We start from the raw sequence: 14,848 nt of genomic DNA, 5'->3' as shown, positions 1-14,848 counted from the left end.
AATAAAGGGTACCGAGGGGACCCGGCTGGCAACCTCTCTAGCCGTCCAGGGGACCCACCGGTTGGGGGAGTCTTGTCGCATGTAGGGCCCCGCCGGCTGCAGGGTCTCGCCAGGAGCCGGGACCCGCCGGCCAGTCGTCGTCATTGGTGCGTGCTTGTTACGCAGTTGTGTGCACCGCACTATGCAGCGTTGTAGCCACGCGCGGTGAGGTCAGCGGTACGTGAGCCGTTGTAGCCATGCCTTTGATGATGTGCCCCTGATGCGTTTGTTAGGGCGATGTGACTAGAGCTGACCCTCGCTCGCTAGCGGGACGCAGTCGAGCCGGATGGAGTGCGGCCTTGCCCCGAGTCGGCTCGGTTGCGCAACCGGCCAGAGGCATCCGGCCCTTCATGGGAAGAGGTTGTCTCGCGTTGTTGTTTTCGAAGGAGGATGGGAGAAACGCTTGATTTTAGCCTACCCCGGGTTATCCCCCGTCATAAATCTTGTTTAGTTCTATCTGTACCTGGCCTTGTACCATTCAGTTATGTTTCTCATAGTTGTCATAAATCTTGTTTAGTTCTATCTGTACCTGGCCTTGTACCATTCAGTTATGTTTCTCATAGTTCAATAGGCTTCGAGTGTATCAGCAACCAACAATTCTTGTCGTGGGAGTAACATGTTGATGATTAACTAGCCTCATTAGCATATTAGAATGGAAAACTTACTCTAGTGGAGTGCCTTGCAGTAGCAACACTGCAAGTGCTTTAATCTATATCATTTCTCTGACTGATTGCATCAGTCTTTTTTCTGTTAAGAAGACGTGTGTGTTCTTCCTTTATCTTGTAACTGAAGTAAATAGGGTAATGTAGATACTTGTTGTTATGGCTCAGAAGCTTGCATGACCCATCAATGGCTATAGTGGGTACTAGTGGTCATGAGGTTCTTGCTTGAGAGCACTTGCAATATTCTTCAACTTTAGAAAAGTCTGGTGAGGGAACATGAGAAATTCATAAGAGACATAAGGAGGAAAACAAGGAGATGATGGCATCCTTTTATGCAGATCATCCTTTCATGATATATATGGGATTACTCCTAACATGATATATGGGATTACTCCTAATACATCACCTAATACGAATCTCTGTTATTCAACCTTCAACATTACAGACACATACAAAACAAAACGTAAACAGGTTTATGTGAACAAGTTCCTTGAAGTTTTGCTTGAGAAAACAAAATAGTTTTGCTTGAGAAAACAAAATGTTGGGATTCGTTTGTTCTCTTCATAGGAGCAACAAGTACACTACCAAATAAACAGGGTTAACCAGAGCAGTTTTAAAACAGCAAATCTCTCTGCCTAGCAGAATCTCCAGGCTATACAAGCCGCCCAGCTGGTTTTGAATCTGTTACATATTATCATGCGTTTTGAGACTTTCAAACAAAAGAATTTTAACAGTTTAACTATTGATTTGGTTGGGGTGCGCCGGGCCAGGGCAGCAGTGCAACGCCCAGGCGACGCATGTGGACCCCAGCAGCAAGCTACTGTGATGGGCCCACCCCCACGAAAAATAAATTTAATATCGTTGTGGACATGTAGTCCACATATCAGATATTAAACTGATAAGAACAGATACTACACTTGATCTTAGCCAAAAGGCCGAGAAAGGTATGAGTTGTATTGCTGCCCTCCCCCTCCTCTTATAGCAGCCTCGACCGCCTCTTCACCTCTCCGCGAGCGAGGTGGTACTAAACGAAACAAACGGCACAGAGAACGCGGCTGCTGCCGCGCACGGGCGACCAGCCGAGCCAGAGCCTCTCGTTCGTTTCGGCTTCAGCGGGCCCAACAAAAACACCACGGGCATGCATGCAGGCAGCATCCTCCACGGCCCAGCATTACGGCTTCTTTTCTTTCTTCCTGCTCGTTGTCTCTCTGACATGCGGGGATGGACGAGCCCAACCAAGCCGCACCAGTCCGTCGCGTACAAGTTCCTCCTCTTCCTTCTCCAATCCAACCGTAGCGATCGATCCAGGCTGCCGGCGATGTACGGCGCCATGAAGGACTGGTCCGGCGGGCGGTGCAGGAGGACGACTCCGGCGACTCCGCGGCCGCGCTGCAGCACTACGTGAGTCTAGGACAAATACAGGAAACATCAAGGGATGGAAAACGTATGATCGTCGTAATCAAGTACAGAGATCATTAACCGATGTAAAGTGCATGGAGGACGTGCCATTAACATAGTCTCGAAGGCTGCTCGACATTATGCCTGTTTGTGAGGATCAACTTGTACAGTTACCATGCTTAGCTTATTTTTATCTTAGAAAAGCAATGCAAGGGTGGCATAAACAGCACCAGGACAAAATATGATGAAGCTACAAATAACAAATTACGTTCAGCTAGTAGATTAGACGCTCAAAGAGAGCGTGTAAGCTGTTCAACTAGGCCCCACTTGGTATGGTTGTAAATTTCTTGCATCTGTATTTATTTTACAGGGGTAAAATACGAGCCATAGCTGATTTTTCTCCCGGAAACAAAACGATTGGTCTACACGTGTATTCTAACCCCGAGTGTAAATGACCGAAAACGCTAATCCAAACGAGGCCTAGAAGAAACTTTCGGTAGAAAGTGGAAACTTCACTAGGTTCAATTCAATAAAGCGAAATAATCTTCAATGCACGTCTTAATTTTTACCGGTATCTAACGGTTCCAAATCCTTAAATTGGTAGTATATGACACGAATGAAGTACGACACGTGATTGGGTAAATAGAAGCATCGGATTCAAATTGACTTTTTTATCACTTGCTGCACCATATTCCGAAGATCATATGGAACTTCTCGACAAATGCGAGGGCAATGTGTGCGCGTGAATCCAAAATATAGCAGAGTCCGTCTGACATGAAACGCGTCGTCTTCCAGTTTTATAAATAAAGCAACCACCGCATTTATGCAATAAGTACAATTGCAACAAAGGGATAGCGGCATCTCCAACATCGATCTTCAAAAATTTCGCTACAGTCCGGACCGCGAGGTCCCGACTTGCGAATTTTGAATTCAAATGTTCACTCTAGAGTTAAATATAGGCAATCTCATTTATGTCAACGGAATTAGTCGTGTCCTAGTGGAAACGCTCTCCATTCCTTGGCAGTAAGTCCCATGTTTGATTCTTGTCGATCGTTTTTCTTTTTCTTTTTGAGGATGCAAAAGTTAAAAAATGTTTTCTAATTGTGGAAGAGAGTGGGAATAGAACTAGCGACTTGCAACCAAAAAGCATCCCCGGGTATAGTGCCACTACTATAGGGCAAAGTTGACGGTCTTTAAGTGTTAAATACATATTGCTATAGGGACATGAATTTTTCTGAATTTAAATTTTGTCTGATTTTTTGGTATTTTGTGGTTACTGTGATAACCGCAAATTTCGGTGACCCTAAGTGAAAAAGAAGTCCACTTAGGATCCAAATTGATTTTTTTATTCTTTTTTAGGATGCAAAAGTTAAAAAATGTTTTCCAATTGTCGGACAGAGTGGGAACACAACTAGCGACTTACGGCCAAGAAGCTTACGCGGGTGTAGAGCCACTACGGTAGGGCAAGGTTGGCGGTCTTTAAGTGTTAAATACATATCCATATGGACATGGAATTTTTTGAATTTAAATTTCGTCTGAATTTTTTTCGGTATCTCATGATTACCTTGGTAACCGTAATTTTTGGTGACCCTCGGTAAAAAAAAGTCCACTCGGGATCCAAATCGCTTTTTTATTTCTTTGTGAGTACGCAAAAGTTTAAAAAATATTTTCCAATTATTGGAGAGAGTGGGAATAGAACTAGCAACTTACGACCAAGAAGCATACGCGGGTGTAGAGCCACTACGGTAGGGCAAGGTTGGTTGTCTGCAATTGTTAAATACATATCCATATGGACATGAAATTTTCTGAATTTAAATTTTGTCTGAATTTTTGTTGGTATTTTGTGATTACTGTGGTACCATAATTTTTGGTACCCCTGGGTAAAAGAAGTCCAGTCCGGATCCAATTTTTATTTTTATTTTTTTGTGAGTATGCAAAATTTAAAGAATATTTTCCAGTTGTTGGAGAGTGGGAATAGAACTAGCGACTTACGACCAAGAAGCATCCGCGGGTGTAGAGCCACTACGGTAGGGCAAGGTTGGCGGTCTTTTAAGTGTTAAATACATATCTATATGGATATGAAATTTTTTGAATTTGAATTCCGTCTGATTTTTTCGGTATTCATGGTTACCGAAGTAACCACAAATTTCGGTGCCCCTCGGAAAAAAAAAGTCCACTCGGGTCCAAAACCTTGATTACAATGCACATAAATTGTCGTCGTTTTCTCACGACAGATGCCCATGGGGTGGCTTATGGAACGTGGTAGGGGCCGTAAGAACGCCAACGGGCTCCGGAAACAGGATTGGGGATAAGCTGTGTGAGACACACGATGTACCCAGGTTCGGGGCCCTCCGTGGGAGGTAACCCCCCTAGTCGTGCTAGTTTGATTGATGAACCAAATGGGGCTACAATTGTGCTCTTTGAGCTATGCGATGGAGGACGAAGAACGAGCTAGCAGCCTTCTACCTCTTGTGTGCGTGTATGTGTGTGATCGGGCGACCTCGTGCATGCGGCGGTACCAGGGAGTTTTATAGTCCAACCCCGTGGTTTTATAATAAGAATAAAGGGTACCGCGGGACCCGGCTGGCAGCCTCTCTAGCCGGCCAGGGGACCCACTGGTTGGAGGATTCTTGTCGCGTGTAGGGGCCCGCCGGCAGCAGGGTCCCGCCACGAGCCGGGATCCGCCGACGAGTCGTCGTCATTGGGTGCGTGCTTGTTATGTAGCAGCGTGCGTCGCACTATGCAGCGTCGTCTCGTGTAGTCGTCTGCAGTCAGCGGTACGATTGGGTGCACTATAGCCACGCCGGGGCAAGTAATGGAGTGCATGGCGGGCGTGCTGTCATTGTGCCACCTCGGCTAGTCGCAATCGGCGAGGGTCAGTGGTACGGTCGCCACCAGTGTAGCCACATGCGGTCAGGTCAGCGGTACATGAGCCGATGTACCCATGCCTTTGATGATGTGCCCATGACGCGTTTGTTAGGGTGATGTGACTCGAGCTAACCCGCCGCGGCTAGCGGGAATAGTCGAGCCGGATGGAGTGCGGCCTTGCCCCGAGCCGGCTCGGTTGCGCAACCGGTCAGGGGCATCCGGTACTTTGTGGGAAGAGGTCGTCTTGTGTTGTTGTTATCGAATGAGGATGGGAGAAACGCTTGATTTTAGCAAACCCCGGGGAGGGGAGGCCCGCCGGCTCAGAACGATGGTCCTCACTGGCTTGGATTCTTCGCCCGCGGGCTTGCGGAGCCGCAACCGGATCGCATACCAGCCGGAGGCGACCCGATCCATAGTCGGCCGTAGCACGGACCACCTCGGGCTCTCCGACGCGCAGAGGAACGATACCACGTGTGGCATGCTGCGGGTCGAGGCCTTAAAAGGCACGCGCGTGACAACACCGTTCCGTGGCGCGGGGCCAGCTCGACTGTGGCCTTGGGCCATACGCCTGGATCTCCTGTGGATCGGGGGCGACGGTTGCCGCTCCACGGAGCAGTAACGCTGCCCGCGCAGTGCAGGGGTAGTGGGGATCGTGCGCGTCAGATCCCCTTCCCCACTACCCCGCACGGGGTTTAAAGGGACAGGAGGGGGCCGAGGGTGCCATTCGTTCCTACGTCCCCGTCCCTTGCCTTCTCCGATGATCCCCCTCCCGCATCGAGAGAGAGAGAGAGAGAGAAGCGTCGGTCTCGCGGCCGTCGTGACGTCATTCGCCGTCGATGCCTGCTACGACCTGCCGACCTTTCTTGTTTTTGGCCCCGCGCACTGAGCCGTCGCCGAGCATGACAACGACCAGGGGCGTCTCGGACGGCAGCGACGTCGATGAGGAATACATCGAGTGCCTCTGCCATCACCGCAAGCTGCCGTCGGATGAGCACGTGGTCGTGCACATTGTGGGAGTGGAGTATGCTCGGGCCCCGCAAGACGGCGAGGTGGTGGTGTTCACCGAGCACTTCGCCCGAGGGCTTGGGCTACCGGCGTGCACCTTCTTTCGTCGGTTCCTTACACATTTCTACCTGCAACCCCACCACCTCACCACCAACACCATCCTGCAGCTGGCCGCCTTCGTCACCCTGTGCGAGGGCTTCCTGGGAATCGAGGCGCGCCTGGATCTCTGGCGTCGGCTCTTCAACTTCAAGCAGCATACGGTGGTGAACAAGTCCACGAACATGAAGGAGATGACCGCGTGCGGGGTGGCACTTGTCTATCACCGCACGGGAGCCAACTTCCTGAAGCCCCCCCCCCCCCTGCAGGACTCGGTGAAGAGCTCGTAGAAGTGTTTCTTCTACGTGAAGAACATCGATCCGGCCCACAACTTCATCAACATGCCCGACTTCTTTGACATGCCTCCGGTTGACAAGCTGAACTAGCAGTCTGCCTTGCCATATCCGATCGACGAGGTGGATCAGATCTGCGCCCGGCTAACGCAGATGGCCGATGAGAAAGGCCTCACGAGCGCGGATCTCCTTGCCACCATGGTGGCGTGTCGGGTTCAACCGCTGCAGTGCCACCCGCACCTCATCTATCACATGGGTGGCCGACGTGACCCATGTCGCCTCTCCATGAAGGAGCTGAGGTTGGTGCACATGGCGAGGCGGGTGAACCTGATCTCCGCCACCCAGATGGACGAAGGGGAGTGGCGACGGGGCAAGGCCCCCTATGGCTAGGATCATCCGGCTCCCGTGCGTGAGTGGCAAGTTAGTTTTCCTTTCTCATGTCTTTCACGTCGCTTTTCTGTGCGTGACGCTAGATGTCGGTTGCGGCAGGAGCTGTTTCCCCGGCTGCAGATTTATGGCAGGTCATGAGATGACGTGTCGAGGACGCCGACGAGGTGGAGTCGAGGGAGACGACCCGCGCCGGAGACGGAGCATCGAGAGACAGCACGACAGAGTCAAAGGAACCCGAGGCGGCTGGTGAGTTTGTTAAGTCTGTGCTGCTGGGTTGGTCTGATGACTGATGTCTACTACACAACTTTATTCTTGTAGACTCATGTTGGGCCTCCAAGTGCAGAGTTTTCTAGGACAATAACAATTTTCCGTGTAGTGGATGACCTAAGGTTTATCAATCCGTGGGAGGTGTAAGATGAAGATGGTCTGTCTCAAGCAACCCCGCAATCAAATACAAGAAATCTCTTGTGTCCCCAACACACCCAATACAATGGTAAATTATATAGGTGCACTAGTTCGGCGAAGAGATGGTGATAAAAGTGCAATATGGATGATAGATATAGGGTTTTGTAATCTGAAAATATAAAAACAACAAGGTAACAAGTGGCGAACAACGAGCAAAACATTGTATTGATGCTTGGAAATAAGGTATAGGGTACATACTTTCACTAGTTAAATCTCTCAACAATGCTAACATAGTTGGATCCATCAACGTGCAACAAAGAATCACTCCAAAGTTCGTATCTAGTGGAGAACAATAGGATGAAATTGGTATAGGTAGTAGAACCACCTCAAAGTTATTCTTTCCGATCAACCTATTCAAGAGTTCGTACTAAGAAAACATCAAGCTATCGTTTTCGTTCAATCTATTCAAGAGTTCGTACTAAGATAACATCAAGATATCCTTTTCGCTTGATCTATCTAAGAGTTCGTACTAGAATAACACCAATGATACATATGAATCGACCCTAATGTCACCTAGATACTCCAATGTCACCTCAAGTATCCGTGGGTAAATTAAGCGACATGCATCAAACAATTTCAGAGCTATCATATTCAATCCAACACAAAGAACGTGCAAGGAGCACCCAAATGTTTTTATCGGAGAGCATGGTATGAAAACGTGTAATCAACCCCTATGCATAGATCCCCAAGGTCACCGGAACCCGCAAGTTGATGCCGCAACATATATCAAGTGAACCAATAGAATACCCAAATGTCACTACGGGTATCCCATGCAAGACTTACATCAAGTGATGTCATACCAATACGATCAATCCAACATGACGAGATCTTAAAGGAAAAGACTCAATTCATCACAACTAGATGGTAAGGGAAATACATCATATGATCCAACTATATTAACAAAGCCCATGTTCTTCAGATCGTGCCATCTCAAGAAAATGAGAGAGAGAGAGAGTGATTGAACACATAGCTACTAATATATACCCTAAACCTCGAGGGTGAACTACTCCCTCCTTGTCATGGCCTCCGACGGGATGATGAAGATGGCCACCGGTGATGGTTTTCCCTCTCCGACAGGGTACTCGAATCGCTCTGGATTTGTTTTTCGTCAATACAAAGAGTTGCAGCGGCAGAGCGGAAGTTCTCTCTTTATTTCTGGGGTTTCTGGGGTTTATAGGATTTTCTAGTGTTGGAATCACGCGCAACGGAGCCACGTGGGCCCCACAAGCCAGCACGGCGTGACCAAGGCCCATGTCGCGCCCTGTTGGCTTGTGCCTCCGTGGAAGCCCTCCTCTGGTGGTTCTTTGCTCCAACGTTGCTCATACGTTTTAGAAAAAATCATAGAAAAGTTTTGGGCGATTCCGAAAAATTTCATTTTCTGCACAAAAAAAACACCATGGTAATTGTGCTGAAAAGAGCACCAGTCCGGGTTAGTTCTAAATAAATCATATAAAGTGCATCAATACCCTATAAAGTTATTATAAACATAGGAAAATATGGTATGAATACTTCATAAATTATCGATACGTTGGAGACATATCAACATCGCCAAGCTTAATTCCTACTCGTCCTCGAGTAGGTAAATGATAAAAGAAATAATTTATAAAGTGTGAATGCTAGCATAATGTATAATATTGGTCAAGGATAATTTCAGCCATTTTTCTAGCATCATAACCAGCAAGTATTTGTCATAAAGCTTCTCAAGACTGAGTAGCAAGTTATTCACATGTTAATGTATAGAACATAAACTTTTTTGAATAATAGCAAACAAACAATTACAATTCATCTTATTTTCAGGAAGATTCTATGCAAGAGCTTTGGTTCAGCAAATTCCACATGCTCAGCTATCATTTAGTCTTCCATGATTGCTGACACTCAAAGTATATGTTTAGAACAAACAGTTTCAGTCAAACACAAGGAAGATAGGGGCTTAAAGTTTTGCCTCCCAACTTATTTATCGCAGGGATAATGTCAACAAATAATGAATTATGATCACCTATATTCAATTGGATATATGTGTATGGATCCTTCCCCACCACATGATGCTTGCCAACCAAGGAATTCATGGATTGGAATAAGAAGTTGACTTGACATAAAAAGTAAAAGATAGGCCCTTCGCACAGGGAAGCAAAGGTTGTCATGTGCTTTTTATTTTAGGATGCGCAATCTGTTAATGAAAAGGAACGTCACTTTATATTGCCCCTTGTGATGGCAACCTTTATTATGCAGTCTGTCGCTTTTATTTCTTCACCATCTCAAGTTTGTACAAAGCTTATTTTCCCTTCTAACAAAAGATCATACATATTTAGGAGCAATTTTTATTGCTTTTTGCACCAATGACAACTTACTTGAAGGATCTTATTCAATCCATAGGTAAATATGGTGGACTCTCATGGCAAGAAACTAGGTTCAAGTATTTGGATGCACAAGTAGTATCTCTAGTTAGTACAAAGTTTTGGCTAGCAAAAGGTTCTAAACAAGCACCACATGTTAGAGGATCCATGACAATATAACTGATATGTGAATATAAACAAACATAACCATTAAGTTGTGTTCCTTGTCCAACGTCAACTACTTGATCAAGTTTGAAAATCATTAATGGGGCCCACAATCATAGAAGATGTCCAAGATAGTATATCTATATGTGAAACCTCTCTTCCTTCAATGTTTTTTCATGAATCATTTAAATGACCAATGTTATGTTTGCTAACTTCCAACAAATTTTACCGCTTATACTCCTATAATGTGAAGTCACTAGTCCCCATGGGATAAGCATATGAAGCATATATATAATTTCATAATTATGATATTCAATTAATTCAATGTTTTACTCTTAGGATATAAGTGAAACACAAGAGTAAACATCAAACTACTCTCAAAATATATAAGTGAAGATCAATGAGTAGTCAAACAATTAAGTAGATATATGAGGACTATATCTCAGTAAAGCCTTTTAGATCTTGATATTTTATTCAAACCACACAAAAAACAAAAATATCACTCCAAGAATAGCATATATCATTTGAATGAAGAAAAATTTAGGCTCAACGTAAGCTAACTGATAGTTGACGAAGAGGGGTGGGATGCGTAGCATCCCCAAGCTTGGATGCTTGAGACTTCTTGTAATATTTTCTTGGGGTGCCTTGGGCATCCCCAAGCTTGAGCTTTTGTATCTCGTTCAATCCTCTCATATCCCGGTTTCACCTATGTCTCAAAAACGTCATCCACACAAAACTTGAAAAGAACTCGTGAGATAGGTTAGTAGACATAAGAATAAATCAACACTTCATGTACTACTAAGGCAAGTTTCATAATAATTTTAAAACATTATCTACTGTATGCTATCATTTCCACAATTTATATCTACCAATATAAGTCATGAAAACTATAGAAGAAGTAGATAACAAAACTATGACAACAATCTGTCTAAACAGGATAGTCTGTAGTAATTTATTAAAACAGTGTACTTCTCTATCTCCAAAAATTATGAAAATTTAGTACATTATTAATAATTTCTATTAACCTGCTGTGTAAAAATTTCAGAAACTTCCCATTTTCCTGTAAAATTACATAATTCAAATCCTACAGAAACATTTTTTGTTTTTATACAACACAAATCACACATGCAATTCAAGCATTCTAAAGGCAAATCTTGGAAATTTTTATTGAAAAGCAAGATTATAAATAACAGGAACGAAATACTAACAAAATAAAATGACGCTCCAAGCAAAACTCATATTACGTGACGAATAAAAATATAACTCCAAGTAAGATATACCGATAGTATCGAAGACGAACGAGGGGATGCTTTCCGGGGCATCCCTAATCTCAGATGTTTGGGTCTTCCTTGAATATTACCTTGGGGTGCCTTGGGCATCCCCAAGATTAGGGTCTTTCCACTCCTTATCCTCCTCATATCGGTATCTCACCCAAAACTTGAAAACTTCAATCACACAAAACTTAACAGAATTTCATGAGATGGGTTAGTATAATAAAGATAGATCATTCACTTAGGTATTGTCAAGACAAGATTCATAATTGTGACCACATGATACCTACTGTATTATATCATTACCATAATTTATATCACTCAATATAAGCTATAGAACCACTAAAACAAGCAAATTATGCATGCAAAACAAAATCTGTCAAAAAACAAACAGTTTGTGAAGATATGACTGAACACCATACTTATCCAACTCTAAAATTCTGAAAAACCTAGGACAACACATAGAATTTTCATATAAAAACTTCTTAAAAATTTCAGAATTTTTTGAATTTCTAGTAAAATCACATAATTCATATACTGGAGCCAAAAGTTTTTGTTTTTGCACAGATTCAAACTAACAAGTTTCCACACTATCCCAAAGGCTTTACTTGACACTTTACTGAAATAAAATACACAAAACATGATTAATAAAGTAGATTAATCATGTGAACACACAAGAACAGAATTTAAAAGTGTTGGGTTGTCTCCCAACAAGCGCTTTTCTTTAAAGCCTTTTTAGCTAGGCCTAATGATTTCAATGATGCTCACGTAAAAATATTGAGTTGGGACACAATGGGAGCATCATGAAGCATATGATAAACACATTTAAGTCTAACCCTCTTCCTATGCATAGGTATTTTGTGAGAAAACAATTTTTGGGAACAAGAATCAACTAGCATAGGAAGGCAAAACAAGCAAAACTTCAAGATTTTCAGTACGTAGGGAGGAAACTTGATATTATTGCAATTCCTGCAAGCATAAGTTCCTCCCTCATAATAATTTTCAATAGCATCATGAAGTAATTCAACAATATAACTATCACATAAAGCATTATCTTCATGATTCACAAGCATAGAATTTTCTTTACTCTCCACTTAAGTAATTTTCTCCCCATTCATAGTAGTGGGAGCAAACTCAACAAAATAACTATCATGAGACAATTGATTGACATAACCAAATTGAATATTAAAATCATGATGATAAGTTTCATGGCTATCATTACTCTTTATAACATACATATCATCATCATAATCATCATAAATAGGAGGCATGCCATCATCATAATAAATTTGCTCATCAAAACTTGGGGGACTAAAAATATCATCTTCATTATGCATAGCATCCCAAAGCTTGGAATACACATCAATTGCAGCAAATGTATTCTCAAATATTTCATTCTCATCAAGCATAGCATCCCCAAGCTTGTGGGTTTGCATATCATTAGCATAATCATCAATAGCATTAATAGCACCAATAGTGTAACAATTATTATCATCACACTTTTCCAAGTTGGTGCCAAAAAGATTTTCAATATTATAAGGAGTATCATTATCTTACCAATCATCCTCATCACAAGTAGTAGGCATACCAAAATAATCATCAAGTGTATCATCATCCACACTATTTTTGTATTCATTCTCAATGATTATAGGAACAACATTATTTGGGGGAGATACCTTTTTACCTCTACTTTTCCTTCTTTTCTTCTTCTTCACCACCTTATGTGTGGGTCCAAGTGATTTTTTTGAGATTCTTAAAGAGATTGGTTTGATGGAAAGCTCTCCCTTGCAACCTGATTCATCACGAGAAACAATAGGGTGGTATTGGGAGACCTTTACCCTTTCATTAGTGTTCCTTTTATATCCTATTGGTTTCTCATTCTTTCTATAGTTGGCGATATAACCATTCTCATTGCAGTTCACTATGCAAAACATATAGATTTCTTGTAGATAGTTTCATTACCATTTGTGATAAGGAATATATCAAACCAATCATTTTTATGTGACAAGTCTTCCTGTCCCAAAAATAAACAAAGTTCATTATAGAGTTCATGGGAGATCATATTATCACAATATTTGGAAACGGTTCGATCATAAAATAACTTGCATTGGAAATTAAGATGACTAACTCTATTGCAAAGTTAACATGTAATGGGATGAAGAGAGCATAATTCTATGGCACTTTCATCTATCACTTTAAGCCAACAATTCGTTTTATCATGTTTATGCTTCTTGCAAAATCTATCGTCACTATATGGCATGTCTTTGTAAATTTTATTCACTCCTCAAAATTGACATGCTTATAGGAAACCTTTTTATCATGACTAGTGCAATCATCATTAGCATAATGGATATTAAGAGAACTTGTACTAACAACATTGAAATCATGCTCATCATTCAAGGAACTCACATGAGCAAAAAAATTCAAACCAACTTTTTCACGGAAGACTTTAAAACGATGAAACCATTTAGGCAACGTAGACTCCATTTTTTTGAAGTTTTATTTTATAAAACCAAACTAGTTAAAAATAAGAAACTAAAAGATTTAATTGAAAGATCTAAAGATATACCTTCAAGCACTCACCTCCCCGGCAACGGTGCCAAAAAATAGCTTGATGTCTACTACACAACTTTATTCTTGTAGACTCATGTTGGGCCTCTAAGCGCAGAGTTTTCTAGGACAATAACAATTTTCCCTCAAGTGGATGACCTAAGGTTTATCAATCCGTGGGAGGTGTAGGATGAAGATGGTCTCTCTTAAGCAACTCTGCAATCAAATACAAGAAATCTCTTGTGTCCCCAACACACCCAATACAATGCTAAATTGTATAGGTGCACTAGTTCGGCGAAGAGATGGTTATACAAGTGCAATATGGATGGTAGATATAGGTTTTTATAATCTAAAAATATAAAAATAGCAAGGTCACAAGTGGCAAACAGCGAGCAAAATGTTGTATCAATGCTTGGAAATAAGGCCTAGGGTACATACTTCCACTAGTGCAATCTCTCAACAATGCTAATATAGTTGGATCCCTCAATGTGCAATAAAGAATCACTCCAAAGTTCGTATCTAGTGGAGAACAATAAGATGAAATTGGTGCAGGTAGTAGAACCACTCAAAGTTATTCTTTCCGATCAATCTATTCAAGAGTTCATACTAAGATAACATCAAGCTATCCTTTCCGTTCAGTCTATTCAAGAGTTTGTACTAAGATAACATCAAGCTATCCTTTCCGTTTGATTTATCTAAGAGTTCGTACTAGAATAACACCAATGATACATATCAATCGACCCTATCACCTAGATACTCCAATGTCACCTCAAGTATCTGTGGGTAAATTATGCGACATGCATCATACAATTTCAGAGCTATCATATTCAATCCAACAAAAAAACGTGGAAGGAGCACCCCAAGATTTCTATCTGAGAACATGGTATGAAAACGTGCAATCCACCCCTATGCATAGATCCCCAAGGTCACCGGAACGTGCAAGTTGATGCCTCAACATATATCAAGTGAATCAATAGAATACCCCAATGTCAGTACGGGTATCCCACGCAAGACTTACATCAAGTGTTGTCATACCAATATGCTCAATCCAACATGACGAGATCTTAAAGGAAAAGACTCAATTCAACACAACTAGATGGTAAGGGAAACACATCATATGATCTAACTATATTAACAAAGCCCGTGTTCTTGAGATCGTGCCATCCCAAGAACACGAGAGAGAGAGAGAGAGAGAGAGAGAGATTGAACAGATAGCTACTCGTATACACCCTTAGCCTCGAGGGTGAACTACTACCTCCTCGTCATGGCCTCCGCCGGGATGATGAAGATGGCCACCGGTGATGGTTTTCCCT

At 42.7% G+C, this 14,848-nt stretch overlaps 1 non-coding gene across 1 annotated transcript; it reads right to left on the bottom strand.

The window, feature by feature from the left end:
• Window positions 1-1,452: 1,452 nt before the first annotated feature.
• On the bottom strand, window positions 1,453-1,649 carry LOC123406447. Its single transcript, XR_006612150.1, has one exon. It is a non-coding gene; the product is annotated as a U2 spliceosomal RNA (small nuclear RNA).
• Between the last annotated feature and the right edge of the window lie 13,199 nt (window positions 1,650-14,848).

This window comes from Hordeum vulgare, chromosome 6H (genome assembly GCF_904849725.1).
Source record: "Hordeum vulgare subsp. vulgare chromosome 6H, MorexV3_pseudomolecules_assembly, whole genome shotgun sequence".
NCBI lineage: Eukaryota > Viridiplantae > Streptophyta > Magnoliopsida > Poales > Poaceae > Hordeum > Hordeum vulgare.
Note: the sequence above shows the minus strand (reverse complement) of the source record. Positions and strands in the feature narration are given on the sequence as shown.